Source organism: Dromaius novaehollandiae, chromosome W (genome assembly GCF_036370855.1).
Source record: "Dromaius novaehollandiae isolate bDroNov1 chromosome W, bDroNov1.hap1, whole genome shotgun sequence".
In the NCBI taxonomy this organism is placed as follows: domain Eukaryota; kingdom Metazoa; phylum Chordata; class Aves; order Casuariiformes; family Dromaiidae; genus Dromaius; species Dromaius novaehollandiae.
This window is the reverse complement of record NC_088130.1, coordinates 34,145,760-34,173,327: the sequence shown is the minus strand read 5'-3', so window position 1 is coordinate 34,173,327 and position 27,568 is coordinate 34,145,760. Positions and strand designations below refer to the sequence as shown.

The 27,568-nt window shown below is 39.3% G+C and overlaps 2 long non-coding RNA genes across 5 annotated transcripts in view; one reads left to right on the top strand and one right to left on the bottom strand.

The window, feature by feature from the left end:
- Positions 1 to 27,568, bottom strand: part of LOC135324414 (uncharacterized) — a 57,069-nt gene that overhangs the window by 649 nt on the left and 28,852 nt on the right. The window contains exon 2 of the long non-coding RNA XR_010385798.1: positions 25,952 to 26,071. This is a non-coding gene — a long non-coding RNA (uncharacterized LOC135324414). The remainder of the gene's footprint in view (positions 1 to 25,951; positions 26,072 to 27,568) is intronic.
- LOC112980283 (uncharacterized) overlaps positions 1 to 27,568 on the top strand; it is a 490,482-nt gene that overhangs the window by 454,940 nt on the left and 7,974 nt on the right. For all 4 annotated transcript variants that reach the window (XR_010385785.1, XR_010385782.1, XR_010385783.1 and 1 more), the window contains 4 exons: positions 8,703 to 8,786; positions 9,895 to 9,970; positions 23,287 to 23,366; positions 27,359 to 27,401. This is a non-coding gene — a long non-coding RNA (uncharacterized LOC112980283). The remainder of the gene's footprint in view (positions 1 to 8,702; positions 8,787 to 9,894; positions 9,971 to 23,286; positions 23,367 to 27,358; positions 27,402 to 27,568) is intronic.

Genomic DNA, 27,568 nt, shown 5'->3' with positions numbered 1-27,568 from the left:
TTTCCTATCTGTACTGATCGTTCTGTCTTTTGCTCCTCTTGCTGCTCAACTAAATGGCTTTTAGATTTGCCTTGAATTAAGGGCAGTGACCAAATGCCTGTATCAGAGGTTTAACCCAGCCCATTACAATAGGTTTCTCTATCCTGTTTGCTATTATGTTAGCTGTTCAGGTAACTGTCTGTGTCAGTACTAATTCTGACAGCAGAAAATTGAGCAAGTTGCACTCTTGGCTTTCCGGCGAGGTAGTCAAAATTGATTGCTGAAGATGAGGTATGTTGAATCATCCTTGTGTATTAGAATACTTGTCTTTGGTGATAAAGTGGGAAACATGATATAGCTCTTATTTCAATACCATTTCCCATAGGTGGGCATCAGTACTCACACGGTAGGTGTCTGCAAATAAAGTTGTAGTCAGAGCACTGGTGAAGGCAAAACTATGTCTACAAAACTCAGTTAAGTGACAGGAAGGAATAGTAGCATCTCCCACTGTAAGACTTGGTTTTCAATTGTTTATCTTTTTCCAAACTTTAGACAATGAAATAAAATTTCATATAGTGGCTCTGTGCTCAAGGGCAACCTGATATTTGGGGGGGAAGGGGAAATTCCAGATTGAATTCCAAATTCATGAATTTCTCAGAACAAGGTCTACAACAGTAGTGTTTTTTCCCTGCTTGCTGTCTTGATACCCTTTCTACCTGAGCAGCTCTAGGATGGCAGGCAGTATTTTGGAGCTGGTGTTTGTATGGTGGAGCATGGTGGAGTTAAAGGGAAGAAGGTGTTTGACTCATGGACGTGCTTTTTGTTAGCCCTGTGAAAATACATCTGAACTGGTGCTGTTATGTATTTTTTTGTTTAACTACCATTTTTCGTATGATTTGCATTGCATTTCTGCAAGCAACGTAATCATTAAGTATCAGAACTGAATGAACTTTTTAACTCCCTGTTTGAACCACTTAGTGAATTGCTACTAAGCAACATGATATTTAGCACTAGGGGTGGAGAAAAATCTCCGTGTATTCTATGTATGTATGCTATGACTAGAGCCTTCTCCTGGAAGATAAGAAATATGAATTTGAAGATGCTGATTTGAAATTTGAATTGAGTAGCCCGAAACTTCCAACCAATTAACCCCAGCTTTCCTGCAATCTTAGAAAGTTATCTAAGTACTAGTCTACTGGAAGACCTATGGGTTTGAATAATACATCTCTTAGAGCATCAGCTGGAACCACCTGGATAGGTTTTCAAGCTACGAAGCTGGGCCTAAAATACCTCCATTTGCTGGAAAGCATCAGCTTTATGTCAGAAATGGGAATAATGGTATCTCTCATCTCAGTATAAAGTACTGTGAAAAAACGTGAATCATTTGTGAAGGACTCTTTACATATTATACTGATGAATTCATGAAATGTTCACAAGGATATTAATAATTCTGCCTTCAGTGCAAAGACAGGATAGCAGGCAATAAATGAGCTCTCAACCACCTATTCAGTAATGACTATGAAACAAAATACTAAGTAGCTGTTGTTTGTGAGGTGAAAAAAGCATGTGGTTATGTAACTGGAATTAGTCTCATAATTCATACACAAACAGGGCCAAAAAAATTGCACACACAAACTTTACTTTTGCATTTCCTAAGTTATGACATCTTGACTCTGCATACTTTAAATTCTTTCAATGTATTTGTAAGTAATTACTTTAAATAGAAAACTTTTCTCTAATTTGCAGAGGCTTGGCACTAGAAAATATAACCCTCAGACGCTGTTTTAGCAGTGCTGGGAAAAGATGCAGGCAGAGGACAGCTACAACATAGAAATCTGAATTTCTTTTCATCTATTTTCTGTAAAGAAGAAATGCGACTGGGTTCTTATTTACCTAGAGCCTGCAATGCCATCTCCCTGTGCACACACTTGCATCCCTTCATTACCTATCTCAGCATCTCTGTTCTATAACTTTTACTCTATCTTCAGCATATCCTTACATATTTTCCTTATGTGAATCATCAGCATGACTAGTAAACTGATTGATGCTTTGTAATATCTTTCTCTATCAAACACAACTATTCTCTTCCTAGTGCATTATTTATACATCCTGGTCCTCCATTTAAGTTATCAGCAGGAAAGCTTCCAACCTTTCCATTTCAAAGTGTAGAAGTAAGTGAGTCTCTTGAGCCTCTGAACTATTTCCATCCTAACACAGGTGTTAAAACTGACTTCTGTAGGTAGTGAGTGTTGGTTAAAATCAAAGGCAACAAACACTAGCGCTTAATCCTAAAGCTGACATCTTCCTTTAACATGAAGCTTTGATGTGCTCCCGGGTGTGACACCTCAGCTAGGACTGATATGGATTAGTTTCACTAGGAAAGAATAGTCATTCTGCATTTGTTTTCAGTGGATGGCCCGTTCTCTCTTACCGCCTCTGCACTGAGGCATAATGCCTGCTCTGCTGATTTATCACTCCTAAAGAGGCACAAGTCAACAAGGAAATACAGAGTTCAGCATAAAGGAAAATATTCAAAGTCATGCACATACATAAAGAGCCGATGAAAGCCAGGCTTAACAGTTTGCCATAGTTGTCTAGGATATTAAAAAAGAGGGGGGTGGAGGAAAAAAAACCCTTTTGTAAGTAAAGCATAAAACAAGAGATGAAAGCTAAAGAATGTCAGGCATTACTAAAGAGAGTTTATACAACCCACGGTGTGAAATGAATGGCTAAAAGCTTATGATAATAAATGTGTGGACTTTGTATGTCCTAACTAATAATAAGTCATACACTCTGAATGTCAGACTTTTCTAGATGTGTCTGTCACATGGATAAAAACAAAACCCTTCTAAACAGCAGCCTATAATCACAAAAAGAGTGCAAAGAGTGAACTGCCAGAGCTGATGAAGAAAAGGGTGAGCTACCATCAACACCATAGGCATTCAAACAATTTTGGGCAGCCCAAAACTGAGGAAAATGGAACAGGGATGTTTTTACTTTGTGTTTGTACAGTGCACAGAACAGTGGAAACACTGTCTGAGCTTGGGGCTTGGAAGCCTCCTGAAATTATAGACAACAATTTTTATGAAAATGGCAGAAAGAGCACCTCCAAAACCAAAACATCTTCTGAATCACCTAAGGAAAAATCGCTCTTTGGAAAAATCCTGCTGGCTGTGAAAAGGAGCTGAGTATAATGTTTTAAGATGGTTGCCTCATATTTGCAATGGTGAAAAAACAAACTAATCCATATTGAAAACGGAGGAGTGAACTCTACAAGAAGCTGCCAGTGTTGGCAAGGAAAATTTAAGGGCAGCGGAAAGCACACTTAGTTAATTCTTGCCAAAGGTGTTAAGGAAATAAGGAGGGTCCTTACAAAGCCTCCTTACATGTAAAGAACAAGCAAATACAGGAAAGAAAGTAGGTGTACACTAAGAAAGGAGGTGTTAAGCATCATAAATGATAATTAACATATTGAAGCTACTTGGCTTTTTTGTTCAGGTCTGTCTTTAAGACTGAGTAGACACAGGTATAGGATAAAATCTCAGTCCCATTGAAGTCGATGACTAGATTCCCATTAACTTTGAGGGGATACGTTTTTGCCCAGAAATTTAGAAGTAATAAAGCAACTGTCGATAAGCAGTTGATAAAAAGGCCTAAAGGAACACTTTGGAGAAGCTAAATACATGCAAATCAACAGATCTGTTCAAACTGTCTGCCAAGGACATCAGGAATACCTAACAGACTTGAAGGTGCTCCTCATTTAACTTTTCTAAGCCATTTGCAACTGGAGCTCTATAGCTGTGCAGGAGTTTGTCAAGAAAGAAGAGAAGCAACTCTCAGCACCTACTGGATAAAAATGAAGCATATAACTCAATAATCTATGGGTAAATTAAAAAAAATCTAGTTTTCTGCTCCTTCAGGAGCTGTGTAAGAGACTAGAACGTAAAACATATTTTCATGAGCAATACATTGTGTGTTTGTGAAGAATATAGTCTGAAAACTAGTTCAGACAAGTATGGTATTTTTTTAATGAACAATGGATTTTAGTTGCAATTCCCAGAAGTGCAGTGCACCATCTTTGGAGGGGTTTGCTAGTACAGAAGCAATTTCGAGTGAGTTCACCTCCTCTGAGTTCTTCTCAGGTTTGGGTCCTTGCTCTATGAACAAAAAGTGTTAGAATAACGATGTAGACTTTACTGAGCATTTAATAAAGTAAAAAAGTATTGCCTGAAAACTCAAGTTGTTTTGCAAATGACTTTACAGATGCGTGGAAAAACAGCAGAAAGATTTCAAATAAGTAACAGCAAAAAGTAGGAATATATTGAGTCTGATTCAGGCAACCAGCACATGTTGTACTGATTTAGCTTGAAGCTCAGCTTTATTTGATATCAATAGGGATGTTTGGGAAGAGGCAAACATATTAAATTTCTCGGTGACTTTGAGAACATGGTGTAAATGCTCATAATAATATGCAGGTAATACAAGAATTCCTTGAAAGATAGAAACATGAATAAAATGTTTTCAAGAGAGATTTAAATAGAAAATGCAGGTCATGAGCAGTCATCTGACACAGGCATTTAATGAGAGAGAAACGTCTGAAATATACTGGCTGTTTCTCTCATCTCAATTCATTCCATTATGAATTTGGGCCAACTTAAACAGATGTCTTATCATATCATGTATCAAGGAGGCAATATTTCCTCTCCTTAAAAACTAATGGCACCTCATAAAAAAGACTATGCTCTATCTGCAAAAAATACCAAAAAGTATTTGACGGCAGTGGAGTGAGAAAATCAGTAACAAAAAATGACAGACTGAGAAATGAAGAAAGATCTAAGTCTGTAATTATTTATTAAAAATACGAAAGAGGGTGTGCTGATAGTTTACAAGCCTGTATACAAGTGTATACGTAAATAAAAGTAAGAATTGCTTAGATTAGTTGGCAAAAGGAAATGTAGAGAACATCATGAAGTGTTTCTGATGATAAATAGTATTACATTTCATGTCTTACAAAAGAAATACTAGAAACTTCCTTCTTGAGCTATGGGCTTAATGAATTTGGGCAAATAATTGAAAGATGTACTAGCTGAAATAGAAGGACATTAGATTAGAGGATGAAACAGCCTTTTTCAAGAATTTTCTTTCTCCAGAATGATCATCATGGTTTTTTAGTGTAAATTGACTGGTATCTCTAACAAAGCCAAAAATGGTTCTAAAAGTTATTTGATAAAAATGTATTTGTTTTCCATTAATCTTTCCAGGTCATTTTTTAACTTAAACTGATGAAAAACAAATAATCTGAGAATTCCTAAAGCAAAGGTTGGTTTTCAGTTAAAGAAATTTTCTATAATAACAACAGAAAAAAATTGTAGAATATTAATACAAATCAAACTCTGCAAGATAGAAACAACTTTACATTTTCTAAATCTTATGTCCCTCCCATAATTTTTAAGTCATTTCAGTCCATGACATTCTGTAAACCTATGATTATACCGCTCTATTATATTTCACAGTGATTGGATTGGCATCATGCGTCTTAACACAGTGGATCTACTTCATAGCTCTGTAACATCTCTCATGACATTCTGTGTCTTGGAAGAATCCAGGTGTGCGAGACTGCCCTATGGAGTGGAGAGTTTCGGTAGCCTTCCTAGGCAAATGAAATTACTCCAAGGTGGCCATGTGGATATTAAATTAATCTCTGTTCCTGCACTTAACTTTGCTGGGTAACTCAATTATATAAAATACAACTTAAATTTTCTCTGCCAGCTTTTTTACTGTCAGAGGTCTCTGAAAATCTTGTCCTCCTCCAAACTTGATTACTTTCATCTGGAGTGATTCCAGCTTTCTTTTGCCCACACTGAACTATCAAGATTCATTTGTTCAGCATCAATTATCAGCAGACCTACATTTACGCAGAATTTTGAAACCCACGTTTAGTTCTGGTCAAGAAGATAGCTCTGCCCCCTTACGTTACGTTATTGAGTCTACCACAGAACTCTACATTCTCTGTAAATGACCTGGCTATCCTGGACAAAAAAGGTCAAGAAATACATTCCAGATGCCTAAAAGCACTATAAGGTAGATAATGTGCAGATTTTATAATCCATTTCCATATTAAGTAACTTCATTTTAAAAGCAAGCTTTTTTCCCCCTAACAATCAGTTCTGTAAACTTAACCTGGAACCTTTTCCTTGTGTGAGGCTTCATTAATTTGACTAACTGAGTTCAACTTAACAATAAAAAACTTAACTATAAACAAATATGTTGAGATAAGCAAGCAGGCCTATTTTCCCTCTCTTGGAGTTGCAGTTTGATCAGATCTCTTGAACTATGAAGAACACATACACTGAAAAGAAATTTCAAGTTAAGATATGGATAGCTGAAATGAACCAAGCACAGATTCGTATAGAGGAATTCATTCTATTGGACAAGAAAACTTAAGTCTTATCGAGTCACCTTTCGAGCCATACTTCAAAGATTGATTATTTTTTCCCTTTACGAATTTCTGAGGACAAAATTCCAGCAGTTTATATATGAGATTAGTTTCGGCTGTTTATTCACCTTTGTAGTGTGCTGATTTTCATTTTTTATCTAAAAAAGCGACTTTTAGCTATACCTTCTGCCCTTATGTAGTTTCATTTGTTTTAACTCATATAATTACTGCCTGTAGCAGAAGAAATTATGTGTTCACAGCTGGACTGAGAAGGAAAGAAAATCAAGTAATAGAAATTTATGATGACATCATGTCAAAGCAGTTCATCTTCCCGTTAATCTTGGAAAAATTTCCCTTGCACCAACAAGCAACATTTTGCCATGTTCTCCACTGAACGCCCCTCTCCCCTGCCAGCATACCTAAGGAATATTTTAAAACTCATATGTAGGTTGTACTTTGTTCTTTTACTGAGGAAGAAATACAATTGCTTCCTTGAATTTTCAAGGCGTGCAATGATCAGGAATCACTAGATTCTCGAAGCAGCACCAGTGTTACAATTTACTTTATCAGATTCTTCTAATGCAAAAGGAAAAATTTAACTCCAGTGCTAACAAAAACAAACAAAAATCTGACTGCAGATTATGGAAGTTCATTGTGATTGTTTGGGCCCAGCTATCTGTTCAAGCTCCAAGCACTATAATTCTGCATCACCAATCATCTGAAAGGGGAGGACATCCAGAGGCAAATAACTCGGTGAAATAGATGCTTTTAGCCAATCATCTGTTCTACTCTAACTGATCTATTACAGGAGTTTATTTTGTTAGGCATTTGCTTGGAAATCTCCTTTCCTTGAACTGTGTATCTGAAAAATAAATTTACGTAGTTGAGAGGAAAGAAAAGAGCAGATACTGCTGTGCTGAGAGCTGAATTATATACACATGTACTAGTTAACCCACAAAGCAAAGGATGGGCCTAAAGTCCTCTAAAAGAAAAAAAATACTGATAAACTGATCATTTCCATGCTAGCTTCAATAGAGATATCAATACAGTGTTCCAGGAGATGTTCTTTTTCATTTCTACCTGGAGGGCATAGAAAAAGAGTTTGTCTTCCTTGCGTATTTTATTCCTGGAGTTGTTAAACAAATGAAAGACTAAAAAAATCCCCTAAAATGAAAATTTGATCCTCAGTTGTTAGGCCATGTTCTGCCAATGCATATTGATTGTTCAAGAAAATGAGACACGGCAATGTTCAGATTTCCTCAAACCCAATTTGGAGAATTCTTGTTCTGTGCCTTTGCGCACACTCAGCTCGTGCCAGGGAAGTGGCTCGTACTCTGGTGCTCAGAGGCATGCGGACCAAGCCACCTCTCCTGCCCACAGCGTGCAGTGCTGAGTACTTCTGCCACTCCACCTGCACTATAAATTCATTACCAAATCTCTCCTTTTTGTCAAACCTAGCAGAAATCTCCCACAGAGGTAGCTACTAAATGGCAAATATTCTGTAGACTAGAGCTTTCTGCAGGCAAACTTTGTTCCCCCCCTCCATGTGTTTAATGTTGAAGGAAGTCTAAAGGAAATGCTTTGTGATGATACTACCTCGCCTGAAGCCTACCCTGAAAAACTCTGATTTGTTGACTAGCCTCAGAAACAACAAATTAATTCATTATAATCAGTATTTGCTTATGTAGCTCAAAGGCAGTTGTGAATACCCAATAGCCTTTTTTTCCTGCTACGAGCTGTGTTGCCTGTCTAAATTACATTTCCTGTGATGAAATGAGGTCTTCCCTCTAATGACCAAGGTACATGGTTCAGAGCATTGCAAAAGGAACCTACTCTGGCCAAGAAGTCCCTGCAGAGAAAGAAATCTGTACCTCTCTCAGTGGCTCCAGGAGACTGTATGCCATTACAGGAAAATGTGTATCATTGCAGAACTGATTCAACGCTCAGTATTTCTGGTTTGTTTACACATTGGGTATTACAATTTTGATTATAAAATATTACTGCTTAACTTTAATAAAAATATATTTCACTATAGTCAAATATATTATGTTTCCACATTCCATTCAGTGGAAAAACATACTATTTCAACCTTTCATTTGATTTTGTGTTGAGAAATACAACCAAAGAATCAGAATTTCCTACAAAATAAAATTTGTATTTTCTTAGCTCTGTTCTTAAGCGTATTGTATGTCAGTCTAACAGTTGCTTCACTGTTGACAAGCTGCATTTCAGAAGCACAAACCAGAGCAATAATTGACTAACCCACATTTTATTTTTTTCTCCCCAGCGAATGCCTATATGACTGGGATTCAAAGAATTTGGTGTGCTGGCTGAATCATCAGTTTCTCCCACAGTGATGGCTATCACAATGGTAACGCTACTCTATATCCTCCCACTGCTATAACTCTTCAGTACTGTAAGCTTCCACAATGTTTCCTTCACTCATGTCATTGTTCTTTTCACTGACTGCATAAATCCACATTTGAAGTTTGTCTTTTATCAGCTGACTGCCGCTGAAAAACAATTTTATCACCCAGCATTTCAAAATGAAAGGTTTGTAATGAATTTGAGCCATTCCAACTACAAGATAATTTTTAGTACAAAACATAGTCAGTCCTCCTGAGTGGCGTTACTATTTTCTGTGTTCTACTATGATAAAGATATATGTCGAATTGCCTTTTTGAACTTCCCAGTTTTTGTTTATTCTTCCCTCAAGATGAACACATCATGAACTCAATGAACTCAGAGATAATGAACTCAGAGATAATGTATCTTCTTGTTGAAGCAAAAATGCACAGTTCTTCTAGCCCAGATAATCTTCAATATGATATAATTTGTACTTTTATGTCTTGGTATTAAAAAGTGAAAGGAAAAACAATAAACGTGACTGTGAGGAGATACTCTGCCTTTCTGTAGATCTGCAAGGCCTCTGGATACTTGCTCCAAAGTCACCCACGCTATGACACAGTTCTTAACCTAGTTTAATTAGAAAATCTGTAGGGCTTGAGAAACAGATTCGGTTGGGGTAAGGGGCTACATCTGGAGCTAATTAAACTGAGGGTATACCACGAAGAATAAAAGGGAGAGAACAGAAAGACAGGGATGTAGGTGAAGGAAAGCTCCATAGTTGCTTAGAAAAGGAGGGTTTGGGGTTTTTTTTCCTTATCTGTCTCTTTCCTCTAAAAAGAAGAAAGATCTTCAGGTTTTCTTTTACCACTTATCAGATTCAATGACTGGTAAGAGGAGAGTCTGTGTTTTGCCACTATTTGTATGTCCTGCCTACTACATGTTAAATACCTATTTCCCAAATACAAATTGTCTTATCTGTATTGGTCTGAATATTGCAATGATGTAACTGAAAGTGTCCAGTGAAGATCAATGGCTCATTTATGTAATTACTGCACAATTATTTTGGATACATACCACTATGAATAACAGTTAGAATGGAAATATCAGTGAATGTATTTCTTCAACTGCAGCAGGTTTTCTGAACTATTACAACACTGCCTCACAACCAAAGCAGAGTCCTCAGCTGGAGCATACAGCTAGACTAAGGTAGGTATAATCAGTACCTGTGTTAGAAGAACTTGAGTAATGCCATGTACACATGAAGTAATATATATATATATATTTTTGATTATGTGGTTTTTTTTCTCTTCTGGCTAGCATTTTAACAGTTTTGGTATTATCTTAAGAAAATTCCTATATGGCTTTTGTTTTCTACATCAAATCAGTGAGACTCAAGCTGTTAATTCACTCTACATCATCCTATTATGTGTAGATAATGTGGCCCTACATACTGTGCAAGACTGCCCTCTTTAATGGGACTGCACTAATGCAATGGGTGAGATTCCTGTTGTTTAGTTCTATCCAGACAGAAGTTAGAAGATAGCCTTGTTTGAATTAAATGATTCAGCAAAGTGCAGATATTTATTTCCATACTTGTTGTTCTAAATTTAGGGTTGGTGGCAGATTATCACTCTGTGTTCCAGAAGTCCAGCTAATCATCATCAGATACCTAAGAGTGACTGGAACACTTCATGCTTTTCTGGCAAAAGGGCTGATGAATAGATTTTTTTTCAATGCTAATTGCAATTCATGGGAATCTTAGTTCAGGAGCACAGGAGTCATCATGGTGATGGTGCAGTGGCATAGGCAACATCATCTGTAGATCCTGAGGGGAAAGTTTAACAATGAACTGAGCAGCAGATGTTGGTGGCATAAAAAATCAATTTGAATTTCTATCCTTTCTGTGTGGACATATTTTACAATGTAACAATTTTTTTGCATGCTTTCCCTCCAAAAATCAATAGAATCTGAACATGCTTTCAAGTATTTTGATAGTCTGTGAAAAGAAAAACCAAGATGTGGCTTGTATGCCACAAAAAGGGGATGGTAAAGACTGAAGAAAGTGAAAAACTTTTGCTAAAAAGCACTGAGGGGTGCGTAGTGGTGGATGAACTGTGGAACATCTTGTATCTAGAAGGACTTGCATGATTTTAGATAAACAACAGGTAAAATGAGATTAGAAAAATGGATGCATTTGCAACTGTATTGGTTTCTGGTGTCATCAACACCTCCACGTGCAAGTTTGGTGCCAAGGACTGAAGGTGAATACTTCTCAGTGAGAGTAGGCTCCAGGAATGGCCACACTTTCCTCTGTTGTACTGTATCCTCACACTGGATAAGGGTCTCTGGATTAGACTGAGAGTCTGCTTGGGTTAGCACCCTCATGACCTCAGTGCGTTGTTATGAAGCCAACAAAAATCTACCCTCAAGAGTTCCAGATCAGCTACATCCTCATCCTCCAGGCCAATGGCAGGACACTATTATTACCAGGTTTGAAGGGACAACACAGGCTTGGGTGTCTGGCAAGGCCCTGCTTGATATCTGGTGATGGAAGGACCATGTAGCTGTCAGGTAAAGATCTAAAAATCTGCAAGGATTGCTGGAAAAATCTCCAGTAGAATGTTAAGTTATTGGTTTTTAACTGTAACTAATCAGGAGAACAACTTTACAAGGGTTCTGATGGATTTCTCATCATGGGAAAATGTTTAATCCAGGTTGGTTGTTTCTCTAAAAACAGTAATACTCTTGTTCAGCTATTGCTGTTGAATCTCAATCTGCAGTCAGTGCTGAAAAGTTCAGCACATAATTAAGCAAGCTGTCAGTGTGTATGATCCGTTTGGCCTCACAGTCTATGCAGCTCTGAAGAACTGAACAAATAGAGGACACAAAGAGGGATGGTTAGAAATGTCTATACATATGAATATATTCATTCATCTCTTCAAAAATAAAATTCAGTTGATTGATCACTACATATAATCATTACTTTGCTCAAATACTGTTCAGTGTACACTTACCAACAGTGCTTTGCCTCCAGACCACCTAAAACATATCCCTGCAAAACTAAAAATGTGTGACTTCAAGGTGGAATAAATATTTAAAGAGCAAATTTTTTAATGAAAAGGTAGAAAAGATGAAGGTAAAATTTTCAGCATCTAACAGTCCATCCACCACATACAAGAGTGTGTGTAACTGTATTTTTGTGCAGTAAAGGGGATAAAAAGAAGGTAAAGTGAAGGTGTGTAAACAAGAAAGCCAACGCTTTCTTATGTAAATGCATACATTTAGGTACTGTTATTTAGATACCTGTCCAAGTGGTCTCATCAGAACTGCTAAAGACTAACAGTACTCATTGATTCAGTTTCAGCAGAGCCCAGACTTTACAGGCTTTAAACTCATTTTCCATTGTTTTATTTTTCCTGGTTTAAGTCAGCTTCTCTAAGATAATGGTCAAATTCCTGCTGACTCTGGTGGGAGCAGAATAGAGCTCTTTTATGCTCTCTGGGAGTTATAATATTAACCCATTTGTACACAGCTGCAGATGCAGCTTGCCGTCAGTATGATTTGTGTGTGTGCATCACTAACTGAGAGCCTGCTTAGTAACTGGAATAATTAGCCCTGTTTCAGTGCAGCCATAAACCCATGACCTTGAACAGATGTCCTTCTAGAAATAATACACGTTCCTATGTTTTTGCAGTCCCTCAGTGGAGTTTATCTGGATTGGCCAAAACTATTTCTTCATGGTTCTCTGTGCCATCAGGTTTTCCAGAACACAACTGGAAGTTTTCCAGTGTGCATCAGGGGTGGTATCGGTTCTCAGGACATGTAACCCTTTGCTCTGGCAACAAAGCAAAGCTGTCTGTATTTTCTCTGAGCAAACCAATAAAACCAGTGTTAAGCAGCGTAATACGTGTGGCTGGGTAGTGCGGTTTCAGTAAGAGGAAAACCACTGTCTGGGAGCAGCTCAAACCATGTTGTTTGTAACTCGTTATGGTGATCACTTGGTCTGTTACTCCAAAAATTGTGGTGAAAGGAAGAAGTGGAGTGGTACAAACCCACCTCAGTAGCTTAACTCAAGAAGATTTTGGTTTTTTTCCCTCAAAAATTGAATTTCTAAGGAAGCTTTTCATGACAAATTCCACAATGGGGCAACCTGAACAAGCATTAGCGCTGCAAAACCTCGGGGGCGAGAGCCAGCCCTTAGTAACCCACGCGTGGTCAGAGCACAGACAGCGGTAGTGTGAGCTTTCCCAAGCTGTTTTGCTAGGGCATCTTGAGCCTAGTTAGGAGAGTCACTGGAGCTGAGAAAGCAGCTTGGACTGCATCCCTCGTGGGCTCCTTGCTGCGAGCCACGAAGCTGCCAGTGCCGAGGGTGGCTTGGCGACTTGGACATCTGTCCAGAGTCTGACACAAAACCACACTCCTCTATTTCCGGGATCTCAAATAAAGGATCTTTAAGATGTATTTTACGTGCTTATTACCTTAATCTCTCTCCTGACTTTCCCAGTGAGCCTGCAGCCCTTGATGTAAAACAACTGGTCTGCTAGGCTGCCTGCTTTCTGTGTACTTAGGAACAATGGAAAAGGAACCCCAGTCTCCTGGAGTTTCCCTTGGGTGAGAAATGATGGTACAAGACAAGAAAAGCCTTTTGTGCAAAAGAAAGGGGGGATAATTTCCTATTCTAATGTGGCACCACATGCTCACACACACGGCTGAATTATTTTAAAACAAACAGCATGCCCTGAATAGTTCCTCTTTATGTCAGGACACTCTTGGCAATGATGAACGAATAATTAAGCCGTGATGAAGTACAACAAAGGATGTGTGACTGTCATGAAATACACCCTTCCCAGGGGCTTTTAAAGCATCAGCTGCAGCTGAGTCCCCCGTCAATCAGATGTGATTGCTTCATGTAAATGACACCCCCTAGACTTGCCTTATTTGCTCTTATGAAATTCCTGTCAGTTTTTACCCATAAATAATTCAGGTGAATGGCTTTGGTCGCTGCAAGCTGCCAATTATTGTAATGCCACCACTCACCATCATTAGTTGCCATTGTGTCAGCTACTCCATTACAAAAACCCCCCTTTCCAGATGAGAAAAGTATTAGTCAAGTATTTTTTGCTCCAGGGCACTTATTTTCTAGAGTCCTCCTCTACTCAAAAATATATGAAAGAATGACTTTAACTCAAATTAGTACCTTGCTCTGATTGTTAAGTTTATTCAGATTTTAAAATGTGTAGAATTTAGTCATTTAAGTTTCTCTGAATGTAGTAAATCAGGAAAACTTGACTGACATTGGAGCTACACCAGTGTCTATCAAACACGTATCTCACTCTAATTCTGTTTTTCAGGTTTGGAAGGTGACTCATTTAGTCACTGATGTTGACTTATTTAGTTATCTGAGTCATCACTGTTTTTGTATTGTGGTACTTTCTGGAAGATGAAACCAGAGCCATACTGGGTTAGTCGCTGTACAATCACTACAAAAAAAAATGTCTCTGTGAACAAACCATGATATAAAGCTATCTGCACTCTAAAGGAGTGATCTTTAGCCTCTTTGATGATATGAAAAGTAGGGGGTTTTTTTTGTTGTTGTTGTTTTTTTTTTTAAAAGAGCCTATTGCAAGCAGGTTTAATTCATTATACAATAATTCATCTGAAGGGAAAGGGGGGGTTTCTTGTGTATTTTAACATGGTGGCTGGCCAGAGTTAGAATCACTTCTGGTGCTGATTGCTGAGGAGTCCACAAACTGAAGAGAGAAGCATCCTGAATTATTATTTACAAGGTAAATTACAAGGTACCATTCTAAAATACTGAGGAATAAACCCCAGCTGGATCTTTTTGCATTTTAATCTGAATCTTTGAGAGAAAATCTACTAATTGGATTAGTCATCAATAACATTTGCCTGATCTCCCAGGCAAATGAACTGAGGCACTTCCCTTTTGAAAGCACTAATCCAGGAAGAGAGTGTGGGTGAATGAATATAGATGTCAGGTAGAAGAACTGTGTTTTGACCATGAGCACTGTGGTTTTGCCTGAATACACCTAGGTGCCTGATGTGCTGCTAAGGCATGTTGCTGACAACCAGCTAGTCCCTGTGTCAGTAGCGGTGTGCATAAACGGTGAAATGAGTGTAGTTTTTCCAGCTCACTACACAGCTGACTTCTCAGCTGATTCTTTCTTACTTCCCAAGGCTTTGAGACAAGCATGTAAAATCATGGTCAGAAAGCATTTCTCTTAAGAGTCTTGTGCCTAGTGCAGTGTGCTGCAGGCTTTGTGTCAGTCCTTCAGGAAAAGTTTATTGTAAATTAATATCTTTTGATAAGCCTTATCACATGAAGTGTGCGGTTTTGGCTTGTAAAGCACCATGGTGCAGTAATCCCCATACTTTGCTACAGTTCATGCCCCTTTGTGAGGAAGAAATCCTTCTGGCTGTGAATCAGCTGTTGCCCTTTGTTCTGGGCAGCCTGAATTGCTATTCTTCGGTGATTAAATGATGCTTCGCAGGCTACTCAGCCAGAGCCAGTCAATAAGCTATTAGTGCCATCATCACCGCTGTGTCACAGCGCAGACCCGACCAGCGTGATTAGCTCCATTATCAGAGCCTTAGCAGCCTCTGGTAAAAGCACACTCGGTGTTTTTTGCACAGAGATTTCCATAGCACACCAGAACATGCCAAAACTTCTAGAAATTGGGCTGCCTTGCCACTTGGGATGCCCCGTTTCATCTTGTGACTGAACTGAATGAGGAAATGGGAGAGCAGGTTCATAAAGGAGGGAGGAATCCACTGCAGCAATGGGCCGGGAAGGCCTCTCTGCCGGGCAAAGCAATGTTCTGCAGTCACTGATCCCAGGGCAGAGCAATCAAAGGGAGCAGAGGTTTCCGCTGTGCTGATTTGCCCCATGCTGCTGGAAGCGTGGCTTGTTATTAGTAGGTGATCTCTGTGAAGCGGTCTCTTCTATTACTGTTTTGTGCAAGGATTAATAGTGTAGAAGTAGATGAATAGAATGAAAAGACATTCGGATACTGCTATTCCCTTGTTTTCTGTTTAAACTTCAGTTATGTTCAGTTCAATTACTATTGTAGCAATAAGATAACCATCCACAAATGTAAAAACAAACAACAGCAAAAAGCCATGGAGCTTGAGTAATAAGGAAGGTATCTTCACTGAGAAAGAGTTGGCGAGGCCCCTTTGGATTACCATTACTTTATCATAGTGCTGTGCAGGGAAGGCAAACCCAACAAGCTCCCCTCCAGGAAAATCTCTGGCAATCTCCCAAGCAGTAAGCTAAACTGGTCATAGCACACACAGCAATTTTGTAAGTTGCTTGAGGAAAAAAAGCTCCCTGTAGCTTCAGTTATTTTATACATCCAAACTACTTTGAAAGGTGAAAAGAATTTGCTGGTTTTATATAGAGAGAAGGAGGACAGTACCTGGGTCTTGTTTTGGGGCTGATGCTATTGCTGTTATTTTTCCTGTATATTTTTCCTTTCATTTTGTGCTGAGTTTGATGAAAGGTGTGACAGTTTGTCAGGGCAACCACCAAAAAATTGTGAAGAAAGTACATTTGCCTTAAGGGTACTGAGCACAGTTATTTTTGGATATGGGAGACTAAGCTCACCTGCCATCTGGGCTGAGATTCTTTGTGAATGCAATTTCCTGCAAATTAAATCTGATGTCATGACTTGTTCTCTGTGTGTATGTGTGCACGTGTGCATGTGCACATACATTCCTCTACCTGCAGCCCTAAGAGGATGTCAGCATTATAGCACTGCAATCAGCAAAAAGGGCAGATTTTGCCACCAATCATGCTAACACCAAGGTAGTCAATGGGAGTCCTGTTCTGGAAAAGGTTATGTTTAAATTCTGTGTTTAAAGTGTGTTTCCAGCAAAAGTTACATATTTTTAATCTACAGTATCACATATAAAGCACCTAATTTATGAATTGCCCTACATCATCTCCATCCAGGAAGGTCTGTCAGTCTATCAAAGCTGTTCTGTATTGCTTTTAAAAGAATGAATACAAAGATTCAAGATTATACCAGGTCATTCAGGGAATTTGGGGAATTTTGGGGTGGAGAAGACCAGCTACAATTCATCATCTAAATGTTGGATCATTCATTTAGAATACTAAAGAGTGCAATTAAGGAACAGATAATTTCTTTAATTTGTGGCTTAGAGATCCCTCGCCATCATTATTCCTATGAATTCTGCGAGAAAGCAGAGGAATAAGGAGAAACCTGATTCGTCAGGAACTTCTTGTTCACCAGTAGTCAAACTGAACAAATCTTGATAAAGAAGCTGAACACAGGGGAAGAAATGAAGCCAACAACAGGCCAAAGGAGCAATTTAATTTACAGACGAAAACTCTGCCAGAAAGATTTGCAGATCTATTGGCAGTCCAATGGAAAGAATATGACAGAGCAGCATATGCTGTTTCCCAGTCCCACCCAGCCACTGCGTCTCCTTTAAGTCTTCTATAGTCTATATGCGAAACCTTGTTCCCTGACTGAGCTGGAGGTCGCAGCAATGTCAGCTGAGTAACTGGCTAATATTAAACTGTTCGTTTCTGATATAATCAGGCCGAAATCATGCTTTGTTCAGGCTGATTTGGAATCTTTCTAGGTTTGATTAAGCTGTAAATAAATGAGTTGCCATCTGCACATCTGATTTAGAGCCCATTCAGTATAACATTGCAATAAATTTCCTGCATTGTATTAGCAAGGGTCTTAACTTAAAAGGAGTTCTGCAATCCAAGGTTACACAAAATGTTGCCATATTATATGAATGTGAAATATGAGAACTTTGGCAGGAGATAGAAGGAGGAAGATATTCCGATAAGACTTGGAAGATTCAGGCTAAAGAAGTTCTTTTGGCATTCTCCCCTCCTTCCCAGTTTTTAACTTGTGTTGCAGTAACATGAAAATAACATACCATTAAAACATTGATCCTGGAAGCATAGACTCTACTTTCATGGTGGGAATTAAAAAGACAACTTTTTTATTTTCAAGGCTGATGAGACTGCTTGTGCTCCTTAAAATTTTCACAACAGGGATGGATCCAGTCCTGCTTTAGCAGAGAAGTGAATGTGGTTGGAGGAGCTTCCTGACCACAGCTGTGTCATTTCCTGCAATCTTAATGAAATGGCTAGAGCTCCTGGCAAATCCATGTGTTTCAAGAAGCCGTGGATGTCTAGGGTGTTTATGAAACAGGAGGACACTGGCCTAAGTGGGGAAGTGTCAATGCCTTTCCCACCAGCAATATACAGCTCCTGCTGTTTATATCCCTCTTGCAGCAGCCCTTCAGCATCACTGTCACTCAGAGATGTTCCCAAATTGCTTGAGATCAGAGACTGTTCCACAGAAACAATGAAAAGGCCATAATTGAATTTGAAAATTATAGCCTTTTTTTCATAAGCTAGCAAGTTCACTTTTAGAGCGGAGAACAGAGGAGGAGGAACATAGCAGGTGGCAGGGTCAAAACAAACAGGAGGAGGCGGTTCTCCACTGCATACCGGCGGTAAAGCTTCTTGCCCCAAGATGTGGCCGATAATAAGAGTTTACAGGAGTTCAAGGAGAGATTGCAGAAGTTCATGGAAGAGAAAGCTATTGAAGGTTATTAAATGCACAGAAACCATGACTGCCTCAGGAAGTCCCTGAGCCATGAACTTCTTGTTGTCTGGAGAATGTCTAGGGAAGTATCATTATATGTTAATTCTTACACTGTTCCTTAGACAAGGAACAGGATCTTGGGCTAAGTGGACCTTTGCTTTATCCCAGCATAACTGTTCCTACACAACAAACTGAAGAAATGGCTGAAATTATTTACCCTAACTCTCTGATTTACTCCGGATAGGTGTATAAATTAGCCCTCCTTTGATCAGGGGTTGGACCAGATTGCCTCCACAGGTCCATTTCAACCTAAATTATTTTTTGATTCTATGATTTTTATTCCTTTCAGCAGTGTTAATCTTCTCAGTCTGCTACTGGTTGGCCCATATGAAGAAATGCAAAATTACAAGTGGCTTGCTACACCTAGTAAAGGCTATAAGAGTCTCTGCCAAGGATGTGTGTGCATTTTTGCTTGATTCAGTTCTTTGCCTGTGAAGTGCAGAGTGTAGCTTTCCAGGTACAGAAGATGCCTCCTAAGAAGACAGAATAATGTAGAGTAATGAGCCTCTTGTCAACATAGGCAAGAAAAGAAAATGATCTCAAAATGAAATTTAACTTTCTCACTTTAGCTTTCTGGCAAATGGGCCACCTGTGATTTACCCCTTTTTAGAAAGAAGCTAACCTAGGCTGAGCCTGCCAATACATCAATATTTTGGTTAGGGCAGAGTGTGGTTTTGAAGCAAATCTCCTGAACAGTGCACTTGCTGCACTTCACAAAGTGGTTTTGGCATGTTGCAAACTGCATTTCTTTCAGAGGAAACCAAACCACATTCTCTGCTTCAGTCGCACAGCAAATGCACTGCAGCCCTAACGGGGACAGAAGGGTCTAGACAAGGTACTGATTCTTTAAATAGTTTTAAACCACACACATAGTGAGGACATCCAGATTAAATCTTGTTCCAGGTAAAGTACCTGGCCCTCAACTACAGCACTGTGCTCTAGGAAAGTACTAAAATCGTCTTTCCTTCCCTTTCCCTGTGAAGGGAGCCAGGATGGCACCTGCAGTCTGAGCCTGTAGCATTTGCTGTGTGTACACATTTCTTTGCCTTACAACAGAGCAACTGGCCCAATATAGACATGCGCAACTCCAGTTAGACATTTTTTATGCCAGCCTTCAGGATGACATGATTTGAAAAGTCTTAATTTAGAGGGGCAGGCTGTATTTTCCAGATCATAGGCTCAGTTCAAAACATGGCAGTCCTTCCCTGCCAGCTGATTGCACCTTGTCGTGTGGGGGGGCAGGGTTTTAAGTATACATAATTTTTATCTATGATGGTAAATGGGCATCTATACATTGCAGAATGAGGCTATATTGTTTTTCATGTCTATTATAACCTTAATCTTTAAGTGATACCAGGTGAACAAAGCTAATTTCCTGCCCTTGCCGAAATTGTTATAAAGCTCCATTCATACATTTTTGTATATAAATACACATTACTTTCTCTATAAAAATACATTACCTTTCCATCATCACTACTTTATTTTATCAAACAAAAACTAAAATGCCTGGACTGTAACAGTTTTTCAATGTTCTCATTTAAAAAAAAAATCTAGAAAGTATAGCACATATACACTCATGCATAGCAGAGCTGTCAACATTGTCATCAATGAGAACAGGAAAAAGTGGTGTATTTATTTCAGTAAAGGACAAAATAGGATTAATACACTATATATAATGTGCCATTTTTAATTAAAATCGGTGGATTTTAAACTCAACACCATTCAAATTAATTTTATCTGAGAGGAGAGTTTGTGATTGCGGAGGCTGTGAATGGATAATTTTTAGAAAAGGCTTTTAAAAGTTTTAGTTAGGGTTTTAATTGTAGCCATAATAAAATTCCTTTTTATTTAACTCCCAAACATCTTTCTGCAAGCTGAATTACCAAGTGTATTGCAATATCCTTTTGGAATCCTCTTGAAATCGTTGGAGTTGCCTGATGTGCATAGGCTGCATATCTTGCCCATCATTTAAGTCTTCATTGTATCTCCCAGATCACAAGTGTTTTGACTTACAAAGACAAATTCTGATTTCACGTAGGCCTGTGAATAGCTGGAGTAGGTGAGATAAGGATTCTGTACATGGTGTAGTTGTGGCAAAAAACAGCTGTTTATAGCCATCACTTAATGCTCTGTCTGTTGATGGATTGCTAAAAAGCTTGTTCAGCTGACAGCTTTTGAGGTTATAGCACTGACCAGTCACCAGGACGATGACTAGTCTGGGCCTTAGCTGCCCTATCTGTATGATGGAGATGTGAAGAATGTTAGCTATATTATTATTTTAATATTAGCAGTATAGTATTGCTAGTAGTGGTAGTATTACAATAACAGTATTATTATTATAGTTATTTTAAACTATAGTTATTTTTAACTATAATATTATATAGTTTAATATGATATAATATAGTTTAACTGTAGTTATTTTTAATTATATTATAATTATTTATAATAGTTATTTAAAATTAGAGTTGTGGTAAGGTTCATTTCCCTAATTTTGAGGTGACTGGATGGAAGAAACTATACCAGTATCAACACTAGCCATGAAAACTATTATCTCTCACTCCCAGCCATGTGAGTTCTGTGTGATATTTGAAAACTCAGCTCTGTAAAACTGAAAATACAGTCTGTGGGATTCACCACTCTTTCCCTTTTTTATGCATTATTTTGGTTAAAAATAAGGACAACTTGTATCTCCATGATACCATGTATTTGCAAAACCACAAAAATATGAACTACAAAAAAAAAAAAAAAAAAAAAAAGGCGACTGAAAAGGGAAGAGGATCTGAAAAAAGAAAGTCTCCATGAAAGCAATGTGAGCACATTTTCCCTGAGAACATTTCCTATGCTTTTGGTTTAAAAAAAAAAAAAATCTCACCACCATCACAGTAGCCCTCCCACGTGAAGAGGGAGGCTCTGCTTTCGTTGGGGATCATCAAAGCCCCCTCCCACACTTGTGATCTGGCACAGCGTACCCAGCGTTTTTGGTAACCCATTTAATATCTGTTAAGATGCAGTAAAAAAATCTCATTTGCATTAGAGATTTTTACACCCGTCATCATGAGCTGGGACTGCCATGTATTCCTTATGCCTTTGTCCATTCTTCTAAGTAGTCCCTAAGGACCATTTGGTGGTGGCCACTTGCACAGCTGGAGGGACTAAGAACATAGCTTTCCTCTGATCCCTTGCTTGAAATTACAAAGAGGGGAAGTTATTGGGATGGAAATCTGTTTAGAAGGTTGTTCTAATTAAATAGGTGATTATAAGTGATGAAATACAGAGAAGTCCTGCTGCATGGGAAGCTGGTGGTATAAGATACCAAAAGAAACACCGCACACAGTTAAATCTGCAGTGGTGGTTGGACTCTTAACCCTCTGTATAAGCTCAGAGAAGCAATAGAAAATATTTCTCACTTCCTACCCCTGTACAAAATACGGTTTTGCAAGGGAGACAGCAGGATGATTATGACTATCATACATGATTACTTGACTGTGCTGTGAACAGTCCTGGTGTTTTCCGTGTCAGCACAGCAGTGCCTATAGCTGAGCACACACGAGACTGTTATTACCAATCTGGGGAGGGGGAAAAAAAAAAAAAAAACACTTTGCAAATCTAGCCAGGTTGCTTAAGGAATATGCTTAAATCTGGAGGAGACAAAGAATTCAGATGATGATATTGTACATTTACAATGTAAGTAGGAAGTGGTAATTTATTAACAAAACTGTTATCTGAGCATGTGACACCAAAATGCATCAAAACCACAGAGGTCTATGCTCCAAGGAGAAAGTCTCCTTTTCTGATTATTTACGCTGAAGCTGAACATAGCCGTATTAATAGACTAAGGGAGATATCTCACCTCTGCTCAGATGCCTTTAAGTCAAGTTGAAAGCAACTGTGCAGCATAAAGATCTAATAAAATCCTGAGTTACAGCTGAGGGAAGATTTTCTCAATGTGAGCATTAAGAGAGGTCTCACCTCTGTCTCTGCAGGAGGGTATCCTTACAAGCCGAAATGGAAGAGTCATTCTGGTACTGGAGAAGGTGGTAGAAGAGCTATGTCAAGGACTGAAAGACACTGAAACAGGCAGTGCTGAGTGCTGCTGCTGTCTGTACGGTCGCACTGGGAGGCTGCTGCAGTCCTGACAAGTCCCTAGTGTTGCCGGGTGGTACGGGGGACTGTTCCAGGCCTCGAAACAGTCTGGGATCAGCAGAGCGTAAATGGCTTGAAGCCTTTCAGAGTTGAGGTGCCAAAGTTCATCCCAGATCTATAAATACTTCCACGGAAATGATATTTCTACAGAGGCTGAAATACTTCGCTGTGCTTCCTTGTGAGCTGAACTACCAGGATAGCAACACCACTGGTTGTGGTGGTGTGCCATATTTCCATATCGTTAGGAATTTAGCCTGTAATCTGTTTGGGTCAAGGAGCTGTGACATCTCTTTCTCTGCATAAGGAACTGTGCACACATGTAACACACATAATAATAATAATTATTAAAAAAAAAAGATAAAAATGGAAAATCGGAAATTTAGCACAACAGTGAGAGCTATGGTCACTCTTACTCCGTATTTACTCTGTTAGAAAATGAAATTACATCCTTTGGTTCTTTTCTTCTGAAGAAGAGCACTAAGTTGTTTATCAAGAGTTATAGTTCATGTGTACATTGTTTTTTTTTCATTTGGGAGAGGTAACCTTCAGATCTCTGCTATAAATAGGTGTTCTTTTTTAAAAAGAGACTTATTCAAGGTCCTAAATAAACATAACTGTGTACAAGTTCTATCAGCAGAGCTCAGTACTGTTCAGCTTCATTTATATTAAGAACTAAATAAAGTCACTTCTTTTTTTTTTAAACAGACATTATTACTACTTGAAAGATCATTAAAACAAAACTCTCCACACTGAAATTTGACCTACCAAGAAAAACAGCTCTTAAGGTAAGGAAAAATATGGACCTAAGAACTCCATAGCATCCATTTTAGTCGAGAATTGGAATTAATCATTTTGAAATAGTTCACTGCCTTCATTTGACAACAGAGTTTAATGAGGTGCATGTTTTTCTGCCGAGCCAGAAGAGAGAGAACGCCATAAATAAATAAATAAAGCATTTTATTCTTTCATACTGGCTGTGAAATAGCAAATATTGATATTAACTTTTTAAGACTATTTTTAAATGTGCAAAATATTTTTGTAAACAATTGCACTATCGCATAAAGGAATAGAACTGCTGCTGGATGTTAGACTGTTAGACTTTACTGAAAAAGAAGTGATTAGCCGCTCCTGCTTGCTATGTAGAGGCAGGAGACAGCTGTGTTTTATAAAAGATGACATGCAATAAAGAGGACTCATGAAGCTAAAGTAAAAACTCAGGTCTCCTGAGTTTAGTTTGAGGCAGTCCTGGAGCTGTGAAGTATTTTGAGAGCTGCTGTTTCAAGTGACCCACGCTAGTATAGTAAAATCGGTGAGAATTACGAAGGCAAATAACCCCTCCGGGGCTAAGGCAGACCGCAGGCAGACCCGAGGCCGCGCAGGAGGCAGGCGGGCTGGGCGGCAGGGAGAAGGGAAGCCGGGAGAAAGCGCTACCCTCCGTTATTGGCAGGGAGTGCAAGTCGCGGCTTGCTGCACTTAGGCCACATTTGGGTGCTGCTCGCTGGCTGCGTGATGCTGTGGCCATCGAGAGGGCCTCGGGTCGCCCCGCTGCAGCCGGTGGAGCGCAGCTGGGAGCTCTCCCCTCACGCGGGCGGTCGGGGGACCGAGGGCTAAGCCGCCTCTCTGGGACAGCTCGTTCTCGCCCGTTTTGCTCCTTGGCACTGCACCTAACAGCTGGAGCTTGTGATGCGCTTTGTTGCTTTGCTTTGCTTTAGCAGAACCATATGTCCTCTCTCAGTTCAAGATGTTGTTATATATTTTTTGTGTTACGGAGGTTAATTATTGGCTTAGCTAAGTGTGGTCTGGTGGATAAGATACTAGACTCAAAGGCAGGAGAACGGGATTCAGTTCACATTTTGGTTCCTTTTGCGGAAACAGTCCTGACCTGAAACAGTCTTGATATCATGAATACTCACAAATAACAGTGGGAAATATGGAACACTGTCTGAGACCAAACCTTCATATATCAAGCATGAAGTTTTTATAGCACTGTGCCCTGGAAGAGTGGAAAGTACTGCTTTTCCTTTTCCTATCAAAAAAACCCACACACCAAATGCTTACATGTGGGTGTGTGTCTGTGTATGTATTTGTACAAATAGGCTATTTCCCTACTTATATCCTATGAGGGCAACGTCAATGCAACGTGCAAGGGATGTGCTAACTAACGGGAAGGATCCGCGCAGCACACCAGCCCCACATGAGCTAACGATCATAGCGATGCGCTAGTGGTCGATTTGGGCAGAATCCTGCTGCAAGGAAAAATGGCTTCTGACTCTTAGTTACTCTTTCCTTCAACTTGGAGTGTGAATAACGTAGGTAAAGGGAAAAATGGAGAAAGGAAAGAAAATGGGAGAAGTGGCGTTAAACTGCCCTGTGCTCCCCGCACAGTGGGAGCATAAAAGCGTCTGCCTGCCTGTGATGAATGTCTCAGCACTAACAACGTTTCCCACTCCACTCACGTATTTCGTTCAGCAGGACGGCAGGGGCAGACAACAGGGCATCGCCAGCTTTATACAAGCTCTGTTTCTTTGAATATTGGCTGGTTTGAAGGGACCATTTTCAACCCTACTTATGTCAATTCGTCTGTGTCTGAAACTTAGATTTTGATAGTACAGTGCTATGTGGTTCTTTTCCTAACAAAGCAGGTCGTAAATTCAAGATTTAAGAGAATTGCTTTAGTATCAGGGGAAAACTGCTGACAGCAAGATCTCTGTTTTCCCCTATTTTAACTGAAGTATTTGTAGTGTCTGTTCTTGTGCTACAGAAAGGATGGTTGGTCATGCAGTATCATCCAGCACCGAATCTGTAGTTCCCAATAATGTGCTTCACAGTGTTGCCTTGCAGTAAATACCGCTTTTTGACATAAACTGTTCTTTAGCTTGAATGAACACTCTTGTGATGCTTGTACAGGTCTGTTTTTAATTCAGACTATGCTGTTCAGCTCTGGAGAGAAAGTCTCCTCATCGGTACAATCAGTGAGGACTCAAACCTTACCACTAGCACTTCACTATGAATTCATGACCACCAGAATTACTTGGCTCAGGTATTGGCAGGAGACTCACTTAAAAGCTTAAAAAGTGCAAGGGTTTATCTCTAGTTTATTAATATACAAGGACAAAGTATTTCCTTCCACAATATTCATAGGAGCATTTTTGTCTGGAGTTTGTGAAACAATTGCATTTTTTTTTAGTATCCAACAACACAAATATTTTTACTCTTATACTTCAGAGACCTGCTTTCCTAGACAGGTCTTTCAGTGAAGGTTGCCAGGGAGGTGCCATTTCGCGAGCACTGCTCGTGAAAAGGCTTGACAAGTAACACAGTAATTGGATTTATGTAAAGAGTCGGATGACAAGGTATGAAATGGCTTTACCTCAGCTTGTTTGCTCGTGTCTCAGAGGGAAGCTGCTCTAATAAAGCCTTTGCCGTGGCTCCTTCGCCCGCACGCACGCAGCAGGCGCATTTCTGCATTTGGGGACTGTCGGCAGTGGCTCTGGAAAGGATAGAAAGGAGCAGCAAGGGGGATTACGAGCCATTTCAAATGCAGAGTAAGCACCCGAAGGACACAGCAGCAAAAAAACCTTGTGAAATCTTGACCCATTTAACTGAGGGAGTTTTATTGCTGATTTTATCAGGACCAGCACTTCAGCTCTGTCCAAAAGACAGAACATAGTGTGTCAGCTGATTTTATGGGTATTAAGACATTTCTCTTTAGCCCAAATTTTATTACTTCTCTACTGGCAGTAAAATAACGCATCTTTAAATTATTACAAACGAAGCTCTCCAGCTGCGTCTCCTATGCTGCATTAGCACAGATGGGTAGAGACACGAGCCGGCTGCCCCGCGCGCCGGGCAGGCCAGCCTCGCGCCTGCTCCCACCCACAGGCCGTGGTTAGCGCAGGTTTGCAAGCAAGCTAAAAGTCTCGCTGACAGGCTACAGACCAGGGCTGGCTTGGATCCACCTGGATATTTGTCTGGAAGGTGCAAAAACACAACTGCGCGCACCTCTGTAGATGTACAGTTACCAATATTTGCATCTTTTGGGGGCATGCTTTCATTGTAACTGAAACAATGACTTCAAACGAGCTTGTGTAGGAGCTGGACCTTATTCAATAATCTCTTTGGTGCAGAATGTCTCTGTCCTTGCTGTCAGTGTTTTACAGCATCATTCATGATAACAATTTATCATTTATTTAGTTACTCTTAATCATGACATTTTCTTGGGAAGACTGTGAAAGGCAAGACTTTCAGCCTCAGGTGCGAACAAGAAGGGAGTCAGTCATGAATTAGCATCATTACCAATATAGTGTAAGAAGAGTGTGCAACTTGCACACTGCAACTTGCTATCTCAGAGAAATGTGACTGGAGGAAGATCTTGTTACATATTTCAAGACTTTGTCTTATAACAAAACTCTTCATAAAATGTATATTCAAAAAGTGAGAGGCAACATCGTTCGACTAAAGTGAATTCTAAATCATAAGGCTATATTGGAAAAGAGGGAAGAAGTTTTTATTTTTCAAAAATAAAATGGTAGAATAAATATTTAAGCCATTTTCTCCCAGCCAACTATTGCATTTGACCTGACAAAACATTTCTAGTGTTTAAAAAAAAAGTAATTTCATACATAATCTCTTTTTTGTTCAAAAAGAATAAGTAATAAAATCTGAAATATGGAACAGAGCATATTCTTGGCAATGGTTCAAGCTTCAAAAAAGTACCTTATTATATCTAAGCATCACAGCAAAATTTGCTATTCGTATTTGTGACATGTTTTTTCAGGATTTATGAGGTCGTGAGCCAACGTGAACAGAAAATATGCCAGGTATGTTCTATCTCTCTACATTATTTTTATTGACCTATATGTCCCAACCGGGACTGGTCAGGTATCCTGACAGACTTTCCCTCATGCATGCTTATTTGGAGTTTTTACAGTGAGCAAAGAACTCTGACTGTATTTGACCATGGGTATGTGAGGAAGTGAATATGCTT